A 14,860-nucleotide genomic window follows, 5' to 3' on the forward strand; every position below is an offset into this window, starting at 1 on the left:
GTAAAGGCAGTGGAAGCTGATGATGATGATAATACCTTCAATCCTTAAGCCCCCTGCCGCCAACACATCTTCCTACCAATCTATTTCAAAATGGTAATGAGTTGTGAACAATGCAAAGAATAAATCTTAGCCATGGAATCCTTTATTCTGGACATGCCAATAAATCACAATGCCACCTCTACTTTTCCCCTGTCATTTCTGTTTCCTCGGAATTTGGATGGATGTTATTGTTATTGTTTTGAGGCAGGGTCCCACTATATACCCAAGGCTGGCTACAGTAGGCCAGGCTGCCCTCAAACTCACAGAGATCTGCTGGTCTCTGCCTCCTGAGTGCTGGGATTAAAGTCATGCAACTCTATGTCAGACTTCTATGTTTACTTGTTTATCTGTTTATTGGTTTTGGTTTTTCGAGACCAAGTTTCTCTGTGTAACAGCCCTGGCTGACCTGGGCTCTTTGTAGACCAAGCTGACCTTGGACTCAAAGAGATCCACCTGCCTCTGCCTCCTAATTGCTGGGATCAAAGGTGTGTGCCACCACCACCACCACCACCACCACACCCTGGCTACTTGCTTTTAATTGTAAGCACACAACATGAGACTTTCCTCGAAGTGTGGTGCTAGGTAAAGTTAGGGTGGCACTAACTCTAGGCATGATGTTGTACAGCTCTTGAGAGCTTACTCATCCTGAATAACTGAAATACTTGTTATTCACTGAATGTTGTCTGAGTTTTGATTACATGATTAGCCCTGTTGGGATTGCTTTATTCTTACTTCATTTAGGCCCCTCCCCCAAGTAACCAGGTGAGCAGGGAAGGAACTGGAAGACTGTACCACTCACTGTGTCAGCACCTAAGACTCTGCCAACTTGAAAAGTCCACACTAATAGCATGTGTAATGTGAATTACACTTGGTAAACACGCCCTGATTAAAGCCATATGACCACCTCAGAAGAGAGAGGTTGTTCTCACAGTCAGGTGAGTCACATTTGTAGCTGCAGTTTGGACCTTAAATGTCCTTCAAAGGCCCACATATTAAAGGGTTGGGTCCCCAGCCTGTGGTATTGCTAGAAGGAAGGAGAACCTTCAAGATGTGGAGCCCTAAATTGGGTGGTGGTAGCACACCCCTTTAATCCCAGCACTCAGGAGGCAGAGGCCAGCAGATCTCTGTGAGTTCAAGGCCAGCCTGGTCTGCAGAACGAGTTCCAGGACAGTCATGGCTACACAGAGGAACCCTGTCTCAAAAAAAAAAAAGATATAGAGCCCTCGTGGGAAGGTTTAGGTAATGGGGAGAGGCAAGACTTCAAAGGGAATTGTGGGGCTCTGGTCTCTTGGTTTTTCTGCACCTGAGGTGAAGGACCCCCTTCCACACTGCGTGTTGCCACCATGATGTGCCCCACTAAGGCTCAGGAGCTATCCTTCCTCTTGACAAGCTTGCTGTCTCGAAAGCTGACTACACAAGTTGCTGTGTGCCGAGCATTGTGCTAGCATCGAGAGGTGCACCTGACCAAGGTACTTGGGGGCTGGGGACTTGTGCTTGTAAAACTGTCCATTTGGCGGGAAACAGAGATATGACTAAGTACGAAAAGGGTGAATGTACTGTGTGGAAGCATCTAGAAGCCAGAAGAGCTGACTTGCTCTAAGGGAAGAACTGTCCAAATGTCGATGCCCAGAGTGATGCTGCTCCAAGTGTCCGCATCCCTCATGAAAGCTACGTACTGCCCACAGACCTGTTTGTCCCCCATCTTCCCTTCTGACACCTCAGCTCCTTAACAACACGTGTGTCCTGATCACCTAATAACCAGTGCCCAGCAAGGAGCAGAACAATGGCTGCTAAGTAGATATTTAATCAGAAAAGGCCTCTAATTCATCTCTGTCTTTCTTTCTTCTAGTTCCTGACAGGCCATCTAAGGACATGGGGATTCAGAGGCAGCCCCCAGCCTAAACAAGCTAATGGCACTGACGCCTCACAGATGCAGTTCTGCACTGGCTCACCAGGCACAAGGTCAGTAAGGACGGTAAAGCTGACAACCGCACTGAGCCAACACTCTGCTGGCCTACTGCTAAGCCCCTGTTGCATGAACCTTTCCTGGGGAGACATGACCAAAGGACTGCTCCCCCGAATAGGGTATGTGCTGGTTAGGATTTTGTCAACTTGACATAAGCTCGAGTCATCTGGGAAGAGCGAATGTCGAATGAAGAAGTGCCTCTGTCATATTGCCTCTATCTTGACAATGACTGATGGGGGAGGTCCCAGTCCACTGTGGGCGGAGCCATCCCCTGGGCTGGTGGTCCTGGGTTGCATAAGAAAGCATGCTGAATAAGCCATGGCAGCATGCCAGTTCGCAGCACCCCTCCCTGGCCTCTGCTTCAGTTCCTGCCTCCAGGCTTTGGTTTCCGCTCCTACACCGACTTCCTTCTATGATGGACTATGATCAGAGCAAGTAAACCAAAAAAATTCTTTCTCCCCCAAGTGCCTTTCGGTCCTGATGTTTCTTGCAGCAGTAGAAAGCAAACTGGGACAAGAGCCCATGGCAGGCCAAAATAACGATTCTACCCAGCTCTGGCTTGGTGAGCTAACCAGTTTACCAGACTTACAGAAGCATGGGTTACCCCCAAAGTAGCTGCATTACTACAGGGATTTCCTCATAGCTGGAGAGATGGAGTCACCTCCCCACCATCCCCTGCCTTCCACATTCTATATACCCTAGTGCCTCCTGAGAGCACATACAGCTGGGGCAGAATTAGATACAACTGGCGGAGAGACACAGGCACAGGAGTGGCTGAAACCTCAGGTGAGGGCCAATGGCCACCCCACCTGCGCCTTCTATAAGGTGTCCTTTCAAGCTCTATCACTGTGGAGACAGCCCAAGAAGAGAGTGGCCTCAGCGTGCATGCCACCAGGCAGGCTCAGGCGGCCACAGCTAGCTGCACCCCTTGCAGAAGCTCTCCCTTGAAGTTGAACTGCACGGTGCTCACCCACAGTTGACAAAAGACTCCATTCCCTGCTGATGCCCCAGCCCCAGTCCAGGCCACAGCAAGCACTTGGCAAATACTTGCTGACTCTGCCTCTTGTTCCTTTTGTGTAGAGGGGAATTGGGTATAGAAAATTGTCCTGACTTGTTCAATGGGACGCAGTTGGTAGGCAGCCTTGCTGAGATTTGCATCCAGGTTTTCTCACTCCAGATTTCATACTGTCCTCCAGCTTTCTCCACACCACTCCTCTTTCTCCACACTGAACATGCCAACATTACCTGTCTATTCAGGATTCCTGCCAACTTTTTTCCTCGCTCACTCGTTTGTCCATTCATTAAGCAGAATACCTGTAGTATCTTGACCCAGGTACTACTGCAGGGTAGTATGCAAATTTGGATGATGCAAAACAACCAGGGAAGGTCCCTCCCTTTGAGAAGTTTACCATCAAGGGCAAAGAGGCAGGTACATGACAAAGAGCAAGTGTGACATGTGACTGTTTTGTAGCACTGCATTGCTCAGTATTAAGTCCCTGGTAAGAGAAGGGCCAAGGAGTGTGGCAGAAGCCGTCATGGTTCCAGCTAGATTCTGTCACTACTCACCTTTCCCCGCTTCAGCCATATAAGACTTCTGGAGGGAGTTTAACCTCTGAACACACAAGTCAGCCAGAGGGCACAGGGGCTGGAAATGCTAATGGGATGGCATCTCTTTAAGGAGGGAATGGTAACCTGGTAACCATGGTTACATACAATCCAACTCAGGTATCCAAGAGATATGTCTGGTTCACAATCCCATCTCATAGGGATGAACTTGTTTCGTAACCAAATGCAGGTTATGTTTAATAACTAGGCTGAGGGCTGAAGAGAGAGCTCAGCAGTTAAGAGTACTTGCTGATCTTGAACAGAACCCAAGTACATGCCCAGCATTCACACCAGGCAGCTCCCAACCATCTATACTCCAGATCCAGGGGATCCAGTGCCCTCTTTTTCCAGGCACAGCCCCACCCTAGTTCTTGCATTTGTGTGCAAACTCACTTGAAGGATGGCTGATAAACACTAACATGTAACACATGTGCCCTCTGGGTGGCAGAACCTCAGGAAGTTTTAAACCTGTCTGGGTTGTTTGCATGTCTTATTTTATGGATGTTCTGCCTGTATGTCTGTGTACCACTTGCATGCCCGGTGCCCATGGAGGCCAGAAGAGGGTGTCAGATCCCCTGAAACTCATCAACCATGTCCACCCTTGTCCTATTCTTTCTATGTGTTTAAAACCAGGAATTTTAAGCCTCCATTGGTGGTTCCCTATGGACACTGATGTCGATCTTTGCATCCTTATACACCATCCTGTCCCATCCTGACTCAGGATGGCCATAAGATTACTCTGGCCAATGAAACATGACCGAATGTAAAGTAAACCCAGCCTGGATGAGCACTTATCCATGGTGGCCTGACCCCATGGAAGGCTTCCCTTGGAGGTCCACTTGGTGTGTGAGGAGCACAGGCTAGACAGTAGGGATCAGAAACCACAAGGGGATAGGGACTCAGGCAGCCTCCTGTCCTAACTGAGCAGCCTACAGGGAGCCCCAGGCTATACTCATAGTCAAACCAAAGAATTACAATAAACAAAATGCTGTTGTATTACACTACTAATTTTTGAAGCAGTGCCTGTGTGATAGTGTGCTGGCTGGTCTTATGTCAACTTGACATACAAACTAGAGCTAGCTGAAAGGAGGAAAACTTAATTGAGAAAAATGCCTCCATAAGACCTAGCTGTAAGGCATTTTCTTAATTAGTTATTAATGAGGGAAGTCCCAGTTCATTGTGGGGGTTGCCATCTCTGGACTGGTGGTCCTGGGTGCTATAAGAAAGCAGGCTGAAGCCTGGACTACCAAGTGAGTTCCAGGAAAAGGCGCAAAGCTACACAGAGAAACCCTGTCTCGAAAAACCAAAAAAAAAAAAAAGCAGGCTGAGCAAGCCAGTAAGCAGCTCCCCTCCATGGCCTCTGTATCAGTTCCTGCCTCCAGGTCCCTGCCCTGTTTGAGTTCCTGTCCTGACTTCCATTGATAATGAACAGTAAGTACTATGGAAGTGTAAGTCAGATAAACTCTTTCTTCACCAACCTGCTTTTTGGTCATGGTGTTTTGTCACAGCAATAGAAACCCAACTAAGACAAATAATGAGTACTGAAACAGCCTCTGTATGATATATCCCATCACCTCACCCCTCCACATCCCATCACCTCACCCCTCCACATCCCATCACCTCACCCCTCCACATCCCATCACCTCACCCCTCCACATCCCATCACCTCACCCCTCCACATCCCATCACCTCACCCCTCCACATCCCATCACCTCACCCCTCCACATCCCATCACCTCACCCCTCCACATCCCACATCACCTCACCCCTCCACATCCCATCACCTCACCCCTCCATATCCTATCACCTCACCCCTCCATATCCCATCACCTCACCCCTCCATATCCCATCACCTCACCCCTCCACATCCCATCACCTCACCCCTCCACATCCCATCACCTCACCCCTCCACATCCCATCACCTCACCCCTCCACATCCCATCACCTCACCCCTCCACATCCCATCACCTCACCCCTCCACATCCCATCACCTCACCCCTCCACATCCCATCACCTCACCCCTCCACATCCCATCACCTCACCCCTCCACATCCCATCACCTCACCCCTCCACATCCCATCACCTCACCCCTCCACATCCCATCACCTCACCCCTCCACATCCCATCACCTCACCCCTCCACATCCCATCATCACCTCACCCCTCCACATCCCATCACCTCACCCCTCCACATCCCATCACCTCACCCCTCCACATCCCATCACCTCACCCCTCCACATCCCATCACCTCACCCCTCCACATCCCATCACCTCACCCCTCCACATCCCATCACCTCACCCCTCCACATCCCATCACCTCACCCCTCCATATCCCATCACCTCACCCCTCCACATCCCACATCACCACACCCCTCCACATCCCATCACCTCACCCCTCCACATCCCATCACCTCACCATTCTTTTCTTCCTACACTTCAGATAACCTTGGAAATGGTGTCCCTTCTTGCTCTGTTTGGCTGTCATCCCTAGGAACCTTCTTAATGTTCTACAGAGAAGCCACCAAAGCTGGGCTCGCCGAGAAAATCCTGGAAACTAGAGCAATGGCATTCACCTACATTCAGGAGGAAGTGAGATAAAACTCCAGGGCACAGTTAACCTCGAATTTAATGGTTACCCATTCATGCAAACAATATTTTTCTGGACACTTGTTATAGTGTGATGTTTATTTTTAAAAGTAGGCAGAAAATAAAATGCCCAATCTAGGGAGCATTCATTGCTTCACCTTCATCACCACCTCTCCCTTTTCCCACTCGGGGTCTCACTTTTGCTGCTTCTTCTGATTAGTTAGTTTGTGTGGGGTTAGCACACTTCTAACTTTGTGGGTGAGTCTGGCCAGCATAAGGTGTCAGAGTGTAGGAGGCACGAGGTCCTTGTGCTCACAAATAAGCACTAGGAAAACCAGGAATGTTAAATACACAGGGTTGTTCCTCAGCGGAGGAGATGTGTACCATTTTCCACCCAGAAAGCTGGGAATGGATGTAGTTGATAGCCTGGTGATCCAGGAATGGATGTAGTTGATAGCCTGGTGATCCGGGAATTGATGTAGTTGATAGCCTGGTGATCCGGGAATGGATGTAGTTGATAGCCTGGTGATCTCTGTTCTCTGTAGTGCCAGGCCACACCTGAATCCCCCAGACTATTATCTGAGACTCTTCCTTCCCAGAACTTTATCTAGAGTATTCTCAGTCAATAGAACCCATCCTCATGGGAGACGTCACACGTACTTTACAACAGCCTAAGTGACCTCTGTGCCTCCTGTAGGGCCAGGCCGCTCCTGACTCCCACAGACTCTTATGTTTATCTCAGTCATTCTCCCTGGGCCCTCATCTTGAGCTTTGTTTCTCAGTCAACAGAATCATCTTTATGGAAAAGGTCACATGTTCTTTGTAAAGAGTTTTGATGTAAATATGTCTTGAGCTTTGTTGTACAAACAAGATTGAGTTCATCATCATCAGGAAACTTTTTTCCCAAAAATGTACTGTGCTTAAATATGCCTAAAATAAACTGCCCAGGGTCAGACTGTAGAAGTTTGAACCAATACCAGCTACTGAGTCCTGCTGAACCTGACTTCTGTCTTGTCTCAGATTGTTACTCTGCCAGCCCTGGTAGTCACAGAGACCCCAACATCAGAGTATCCCACCACTGGCTACAGTAATTGGCTTAGGGGCACAGACTTAAGTGTCCCTCAGAGGCCATGTGTTGAAGGCCTGGTTCCTAGCCTGTGATGTTATCAGGGGGTGATGAAACCCTTAGGAGGTAAATTGTAATGGGGGGACTGGGTCATTGGGAGCATATCTTTGAAGGAGATACTGGAACCCCAGCCCCTTTATCTCTCTCTCTCATTTGCCTCCTGGCTGCCACAAGGTAAACAGGTTCCCTCTACCATGTGCTTCAGCCATGATAGTTCCCCTCACTAAAGACCCAAGGCATTGTGGGTAAGCAACCAGAACTTAAAACCTCTGAAACTATGAACTAAAATAAATTTCCTCCTTTTATTATAAGCTGACTTTCCAAGGTATACTGTCACAGAAACGAAAAGCTGATTACCACATATTCCAATTCCGTAAAGCCAATGGCACTTAATGAGATGTTTCCTAGTTTTCTGGGAAGGGACAGTCCTATAAAGCTAATCAAAGAGACAGCCCATCTTTGCTTGGGTATGGTACGAGGTGGCAAGGTCTGAGGTTGTGACAACCAGTTAGTACCTCAATAGAAGAGCCTCAGGGCCGGTGGTGGTGGAGCACGCCTTTAATCCCAGCACTCGGGAGGCAGAGGCAGGAGGATCTCTGTGAGTTCGAGGCCAGCCTGGGCTACCAAGTGAGTCCCAGGAAAAGGCGCAAAGCTACACAGAGAAACCCTGTCTCGAAAAACCAAAAAAAAGAAAAAGAAAAGAAAAAGGAAAAAAAAGAAGAACCTCATCGGGGCTTGGTGGTTCTGCAATCCAAGCACTCAGCAGGAAGAGGCAGATCTCTGTGACAGGGTCTAGAGAACCATCAAGGCCAATCCAGGCTTTATAATGAGACCCTGTCTCTAAAACAAAAACAAAAATGAACAAACAAATAGGAACAAAAATTCAGAACAGACAACAGGGTGGATTTGGCTTTTCAGGACATAGTTTCATCTGCCCCTTCTGAAAGATTTCCTAAAGTCAATGATACTTAAGGATTTGAGAAAAGGAGTGGGAAGGGGCAGCCGTGGATTGCCATTATCTACTCTGCTATACACTGGGCATATGTTGTGTGTGTCAGCCCTCTGCTATCAGGAGTGAAGTAGAACTGCAATACTCTACTGTTGCTAGCATAATGGGCATGAGTTGCTGCTGCCCCTGTACACCAATGCATAGAGCATAGCTGCCCTTTGTTGTTGGAAGTTCAGCAAACCTTCTGACATTACTTCTAACATGCATGGTCACCTGAGTCCCGAGGAGCATGAAATCTGCCTTTGCCAAGCCTCAGGCACTGGGGGAGAAACCGGGGGCTATCAGACCAGGCACAGGGCCAGGCCACCTCCTCAACACCGCCCAGGAAAGAGATAACTCGATGCTGATTTCTACAGCAATCCCATCAGGTCTGGCCTGAGACCTGGAAGCACCAGACTTGGAGGTGGGGGAACCATAGGCCTCCCACTGTAGGAAAAGGACAAGCTCTTCGCTTGAAGGGTCTACAGTAAAATAAATCCCCATGTGGGTTCTATCTATCTCTTTCATTGCAGGGACACTTTATGCCCTCCTTCTCTGAGGCCCCATGACCAGGGAATGTATTGGACTTGAACATCTTTCTACCCTTTTGTAGTCACTTACTTTTTATACCTGGGTTAGACATCTGTCTCCCATGCTCCCTTGTGCTCTGACCATCATGTTGATCATTTGTATTTTCATTCATTCATTCATTCATTCATTCATTCATTCATTCATTCATTAACAACTCTGAGATAAGATCTCATGTAACCCAGGCGGGCCTTAAACTAGCTACATAGCTGAATGGCTTTAAATTTCTCATCTTTCTGCCCCCACTCCTGGAGTGCTGGGATTACAGGTGTGCACACCCACTCCTACTTGTTTGGGCTTGGATCAAACCCAGAGCCTTGTGCATGCTAGACCATCACTCTACCAAATGAGCTACATCCCCAGCCTTAAGTTCCTTCAGGTTCCTTCAATGTGCCAAGTGGCGTGCCAGGCACAGCACTGACCAGCATAATACAGAAGTAAGCAAGCGAACAAAAATCCCTGCCATCAAGGAGTTACACTCCAGTGAGCAGAGGTATACGGTAAACAAAATGCATCAATTATAACCCACACACATTCAAAGTGGGTAAGGGCAATGGGAGAACAGCAGGAAAGAGGGTAGGAACCATCAGGGAGAATATTTGCAAAACTTCACGGAGAAGGTAGTATTTTAAGCAATGACTTAAAGTGCTTCTCAACCTTCCTAACGCTGTGACCCTTTAGTACAGTTCCTCATGCTGTGGTGATCCCCAACCATAAAATTATTTTGTTGTTGCTACTTCATAATTGTAATCTTGCTACTATATGAATTGTAGTGTAAATATCTCATATGCAGGATATCTGATATGAGACCCATGTGAAAGGGTCATTCAACTGCAAAGGGGTCTCAATCCATAGAAAAGAGATGACCTAGAGGTAAGGAGTACACAAGCCCTTCAGGTGTCGGGTGGGAGGGTGGGGGTGGGGCTCCCAAGTGAATGTGATGGCAATTGCTAAGGCCCTGGAGTGGATACCCAGTATGTTGGAGAAACTGCAGGGAAGCCAGTGTGGAAGCAGAATGCAACCGGGGTGGGGTAATGTTTGGGGTGTTGAATGGGTTGCAGAAGAACACCCCAAGCCTTACAGCTGGTGAGTAATGGAGGATCTTCAGTGGAGGAGGAGATTTGTATCTTAATCTGCTGTTTTTTATTTTTATCTTAAGCTGTTGAAACATTGCTACAGACTGAGTAATTAATAAACAATAGAAGCTCATTTGCCTTGTGGTTCTAGGCTGGAAAGTCCAAGCAAGATGAAGAAGGGCTGTATCCCATGAGAGCTGCTGGGGTCATAACTCAGCAGAAGACATTGCATGGCAATACAGGGAGAAAAGGAGGGCCCAGGAAGCTGAACACACTCCTACAGTCAGGGAGATCCACTCTAAAGGGCAGAGCTATTATTACCTAATCATTTCTTAAAGGTCCCACCTCTTAATCTCAAAATGACAATTGTCTTTTTTTAAAAGATTTAACTTTATTTTATGGGTATGGGTGTTTTGCCTGCATATAGGTCTGTGTATCATGTGTGTGTAGTGTCCATGGAGATCAGAAGATGTCCTGGATACCCAGGAACTAGAATTATGGATGGTTGTGAGCCACCATGCAGGGGCTAGGAACTGAACCTGGGTCCTCTAGAAGATCAGCCAGTGCTCTTAACCACTGAGCCATGTTCCCAGCCCCAGACAATTACATTTCAACATGAGTTTGGGATGGGTTATTTCAATCATAACAACACATGGTATTTTTGTTATTGTTATATTAAAAGATCATACGAGTAATAATGTTCCAAAATTTCTCTGAGAAATGTATAATTAGCTGGACTGAAGTTTTGACACCCAGGTATCTAGCCAAGTGTCCAGGCTTTCCTTTGTTCATTCGACAAACTCTACGGAGCCAGACACCCGGGCAGGGTACCAAACTGTGAACACCATGGTGTGCATCTCCGCTGTCCAAAAATGAACTGAGGAGCAGGCAAGATGGATCGCCGCAGCTTATCTAATACAAAAGTGGGGGTGTGCTCCCACCTGGTACTTTCCATTAATAAATGAACAGGGTATTTCCTGAGGTGACTATGGCTGAACTTCAGTCATAAAAGTCAAGCATTGGATGCATCTCTTCAGAATGCTTTGCTTCTGGGGGAAATATTGGGTTCTTTTTAAAAGAAACTAAAAGAGAAATCCCATTATCAATAATTTGTAATACTAAAAAAAAAAATGAAGTAACTTTTATTAAAAGGTCAAACTCCACATTGAAATAAAGTTCTAAAAAGCACCAAAAAAAAAAAAAAAAAAAAAAGGTCAAACTCCAGTAAATCCATCTTTCCTTAATAAAAATAGCCTGTGTTTAAAGTCTATCTATTGCTATGCAGACACTTGCAACTTAGAAAACATTGAGAGACTATTTTGGAAAGTCTTCTTTTTAATATTTTTGCCTTGATTGATTGATCAGTGCATGTGAGGTCAGAGGACAACTTGTAGGAATAGGTTCTCTCCTTCCACCATGTGGGATCCAGGGATCACACTCAGGCAGTCAAGCTCAGTAGCTCCTTTTCCCACAGAGCCGTCAGTGGTCCTTCTCTAGGTTTTACCAACATATATCAGCTATACACACCAATGGGTTTCATTATGACATAATGTGTTTTGATCATTCACCCACCACCCTCTCTTGTCCCCTTTCCACTCCTGTTGATCCCTTCCTCTTCCCAACTAGTCCCTGTAGCCCAAAGCTTACAGTCCCCCTTCTACTTCCATGCTGGGCGGGGCGGGGAGGGCAGAACCCCAGTGTGTTTAATTAATCAGGGTTGCTTCCAGCAGTACGGATGAGGAATTATTTATATAGGAGCATAGGCATTTTACCAGTGGTAACGCCCCTGAAGAATGTGCCTCTGCTTCCCACCCCCCATCATGAACTGCCTGTAGGTGCTCAAGGGAACCCTCCCCTCTCCATGAGGGACTGTTGGTAGGCCCAATCTTGTACAAGTCTTGTGTAAATAATCCCAGCTGAACAGTGAGAAATTGTTAAGTCTCCATGTTTTGTCATTTAATAACAAAAAAAAAAAAATTTAGAGAAAGGAAAACAGAAATGAATTGTGTCTATTATCAAAAAGCCACCTCAACAGATTCCAAAGGCCAAATTCCTCTGGTAACACCGTTCTGCTCTGTCACATATATCATGAAAGTGGGTCACTGACTACAGCCAAAAGCTTTTTCTTTTTAAAGTATTTCTTTTCTTTTTTTTAATGTGTGGTAGTCTTTACCATAGTTTTAGAAGTTGGATGTTTAGCTCAAGCCAATACTCTTGTTTGTGGGAAGGAATGCATCAGATACGTTTGTTTCAAAGCCTGCCTTCCAAGCAATTTCCACACTTAGTAAAGCACGTTTGACTCCATCTTTGTTCTGCCCCTCCACTGCTCCCCACTAAGCGTCTTAAGGCAGGAGAGGAGGCTGCAGAGAGGTTGTTTTGGTTTGGTTTTTTTTAAAGCCTGAGAAACTGGGGCTTCCCTGTCTTTCAGAGCACAAAGGTCTATTCTTTGAGGCAAGGGGCCAGGGAGGCGGAGTAATTCAATTTTGTAGGCCACCATGTACTTCCTTCTCCCTTTCTCCTGCCAAATCAAGGCTCATACCAATCCCAGTGGACCTTAAGGGGCAGCCCTCTATGAAAAAGTGAAAGCAGTCGAGGAAAAAGAAAAGGGGCCAGCCAGAAGCAGCGTCCTTCAGAGAGCCTGGGGAACGCTCATTATAATTGAATGAAGCCCATGAAAGGGGCCTTTTCTGAGCAGCCTTGGTGGGGCCACTGCTCGGCCCCATTGTAAATTCCATCTGTGTGCTATCACTTCCTGACCCAGAAACAGGGAGAGGTTTTTGGCCACACATTTCCCTAGGAGATGTGCCAGACCACACGAGGCTCACAAGCTCCCAGAGATTTCTTATATAAAGCTTTAAGATCATGTTGGCCTGCAGTGAATTCCTTTTCTGAATTTATTTACTAAAGGGTCTTTTTCTCATCTCCCCACTTTCCTTTCCGAAACTGAAGCCTAAGTGAAGCAGAACGCAGTTGGAATTGTTATGAAGGAGATTCTGGGGGAAAACAGAAGCTACCTGTCTTCCCAGCAGAAGCTTATAATGTGCCGATGCCCCAAGCTGAAGCCAGTCAAACAGCTAATGGGAACTTGACTGTGTTAGAGTCTGAGAGACTGGGGTGTAAATAAAAAAGCAAAATGGTGTGAAATGGTGGTTTGTTCTCACACTCTACTGTGTTTGGGGGCAATCCATAGACTTTGATTCGGTAATTCTGAGATGGAGCCTGAGAATGTGCATTTCTGTCTCCCTGTACTACATCATGAGGGCCTCTGATGCAAAAAAGGGTTAGTTATCCCAGGCCTTGGACATCAAGACATGAGATAATCAAAGGCTCAACAACATCTTCCTCAGAGTCAGTAAATGCACTGTGGTACCCAGCAACAGACACAGGCTAAGTGCTTTATACAGGCACTGGTTATGATTCTCCATCTCACACAGGTTTGATGTAATCATTTTTGACTATAAAATAAAAGTTGTGCAAATCCATTTTTAGCCTGTATCCAAACAGGATAGCAAACATGTCATCTAGGTAAAAAATGACAAGTTCTGGTACTTATGGAAAACCATGGAGCTGGAAGGAGTACATTCTGATCCCTACTGAGGTCTGCCCATTGCAATAGTCAGTTGAAATTATAATCACTTTATCTGGCTCATAGGCAGGTATCATCAGCTTCACTAATCACCACTGAAACATGCCTCACCTCCAAGACTGCCTGACCCCTTCCAGACCAGCACCCATTCTAGGGTGTGGGAACACGGCCCAGGAATGGAGCCATGAGTGAATTCTGAGTGACTGTGAGAAAACTCCAAGAAAACAAGAGTCTTGTGACCTCAATTTCTTCAAAAAAATGGAATTGTTCTTGGAATGCATCTTGTTCCTCCCAGGTATAGCAGATAGGAGTGAGTCTACTTCAGATTATTCATCACAACTGGCTATTGTTGTCTGTTTATATGCGTCTATGGAAAAACATGGTTTCGTCACATACGACTTGTCCTTGTGACTGGACACTTTACTCATGTGACTCCTCAACCCTCAGAGTATAAACTGGCCGCTGCTCTGGATAAAGCTGCCTATTGCATGGACTTCAGTCTGCCTCACTTGTCAGCTCCATTCTCCCAGGTCCCACCACCTCTAGAGAGGCACAAAGACTAGGCACTTCAGGAATCCCAGATCCTAGTCCTTTGTGGTCCAAGAACTCTGACCAGAAAACAAAGCACAGGTTCTCTATCCTCTGTGACTTCCTATGTTCTACTTACCATTTCACCTTCTCCATGTCTCCTCCTCCCTATCTGTACCCATTTCCTGCCCCAAACGATGGAGTCTTTGCTGGTCTGAAAGAGAATCTCTTGTTTTGTTTTCTTTTGGTTTGGGTTTTAGTTTTTTAGTTTCTTTGAGACAAGGTTTCTCTGTGTAGCCCTGGATGTCCTGGAACTCAAAAACTCCACCTGCCTCTGCCTCCCAAGTGCTGGAATTAAAGGTGTATGCTGCCACTACCACCCTGCTTCCTCTCCCTCCCCCACTCCCTCTGTCTCTGTCTCCCTCCCCCCCACCCTTGTTCTGATCATATTGTACATGTCCACACCTTTATTACATGGTTGTTTTTTGTTTGTTTGTTTTGTGTGTGTGTGTGTGTGTGTGTGTGTGTGTGTGTGTGTGTGTGTGTTACGCAGTTGTGCCACAGTGTGTGTAGAGGTCAGAGTATAACCTTTAGGAGTCAATGCTTTCCTTCTGTCTTATAGGTCTTGGGGATCAGACTTAGACTGTCAGGCTTGGCAGTCAGCACCCTTACCCACCGAGCCATCTCACCACCCCCGTTTGTTTGGGACAGGTTCTCACACTGTAACTCAGGCTGACTTCAAACCCCCAACAATCCTCCCACCTCATTCGGCCT

Source organism: Peromyscus maniculatus, chromosome 3 (genome assembly GCF_049852395.1).
Source record: "Peromyscus maniculatus bairdii isolate BWxNUB_F1_BW_parent chromosome 3, HU_Pman_BW_mat_3.1, whole genome shotgun sequence".
NCBI lineage: Eukaryota > Metazoa > Chordata > Mammalia > Rodentia > Cricetidae > Peromyscus > Peromyscus maniculatus.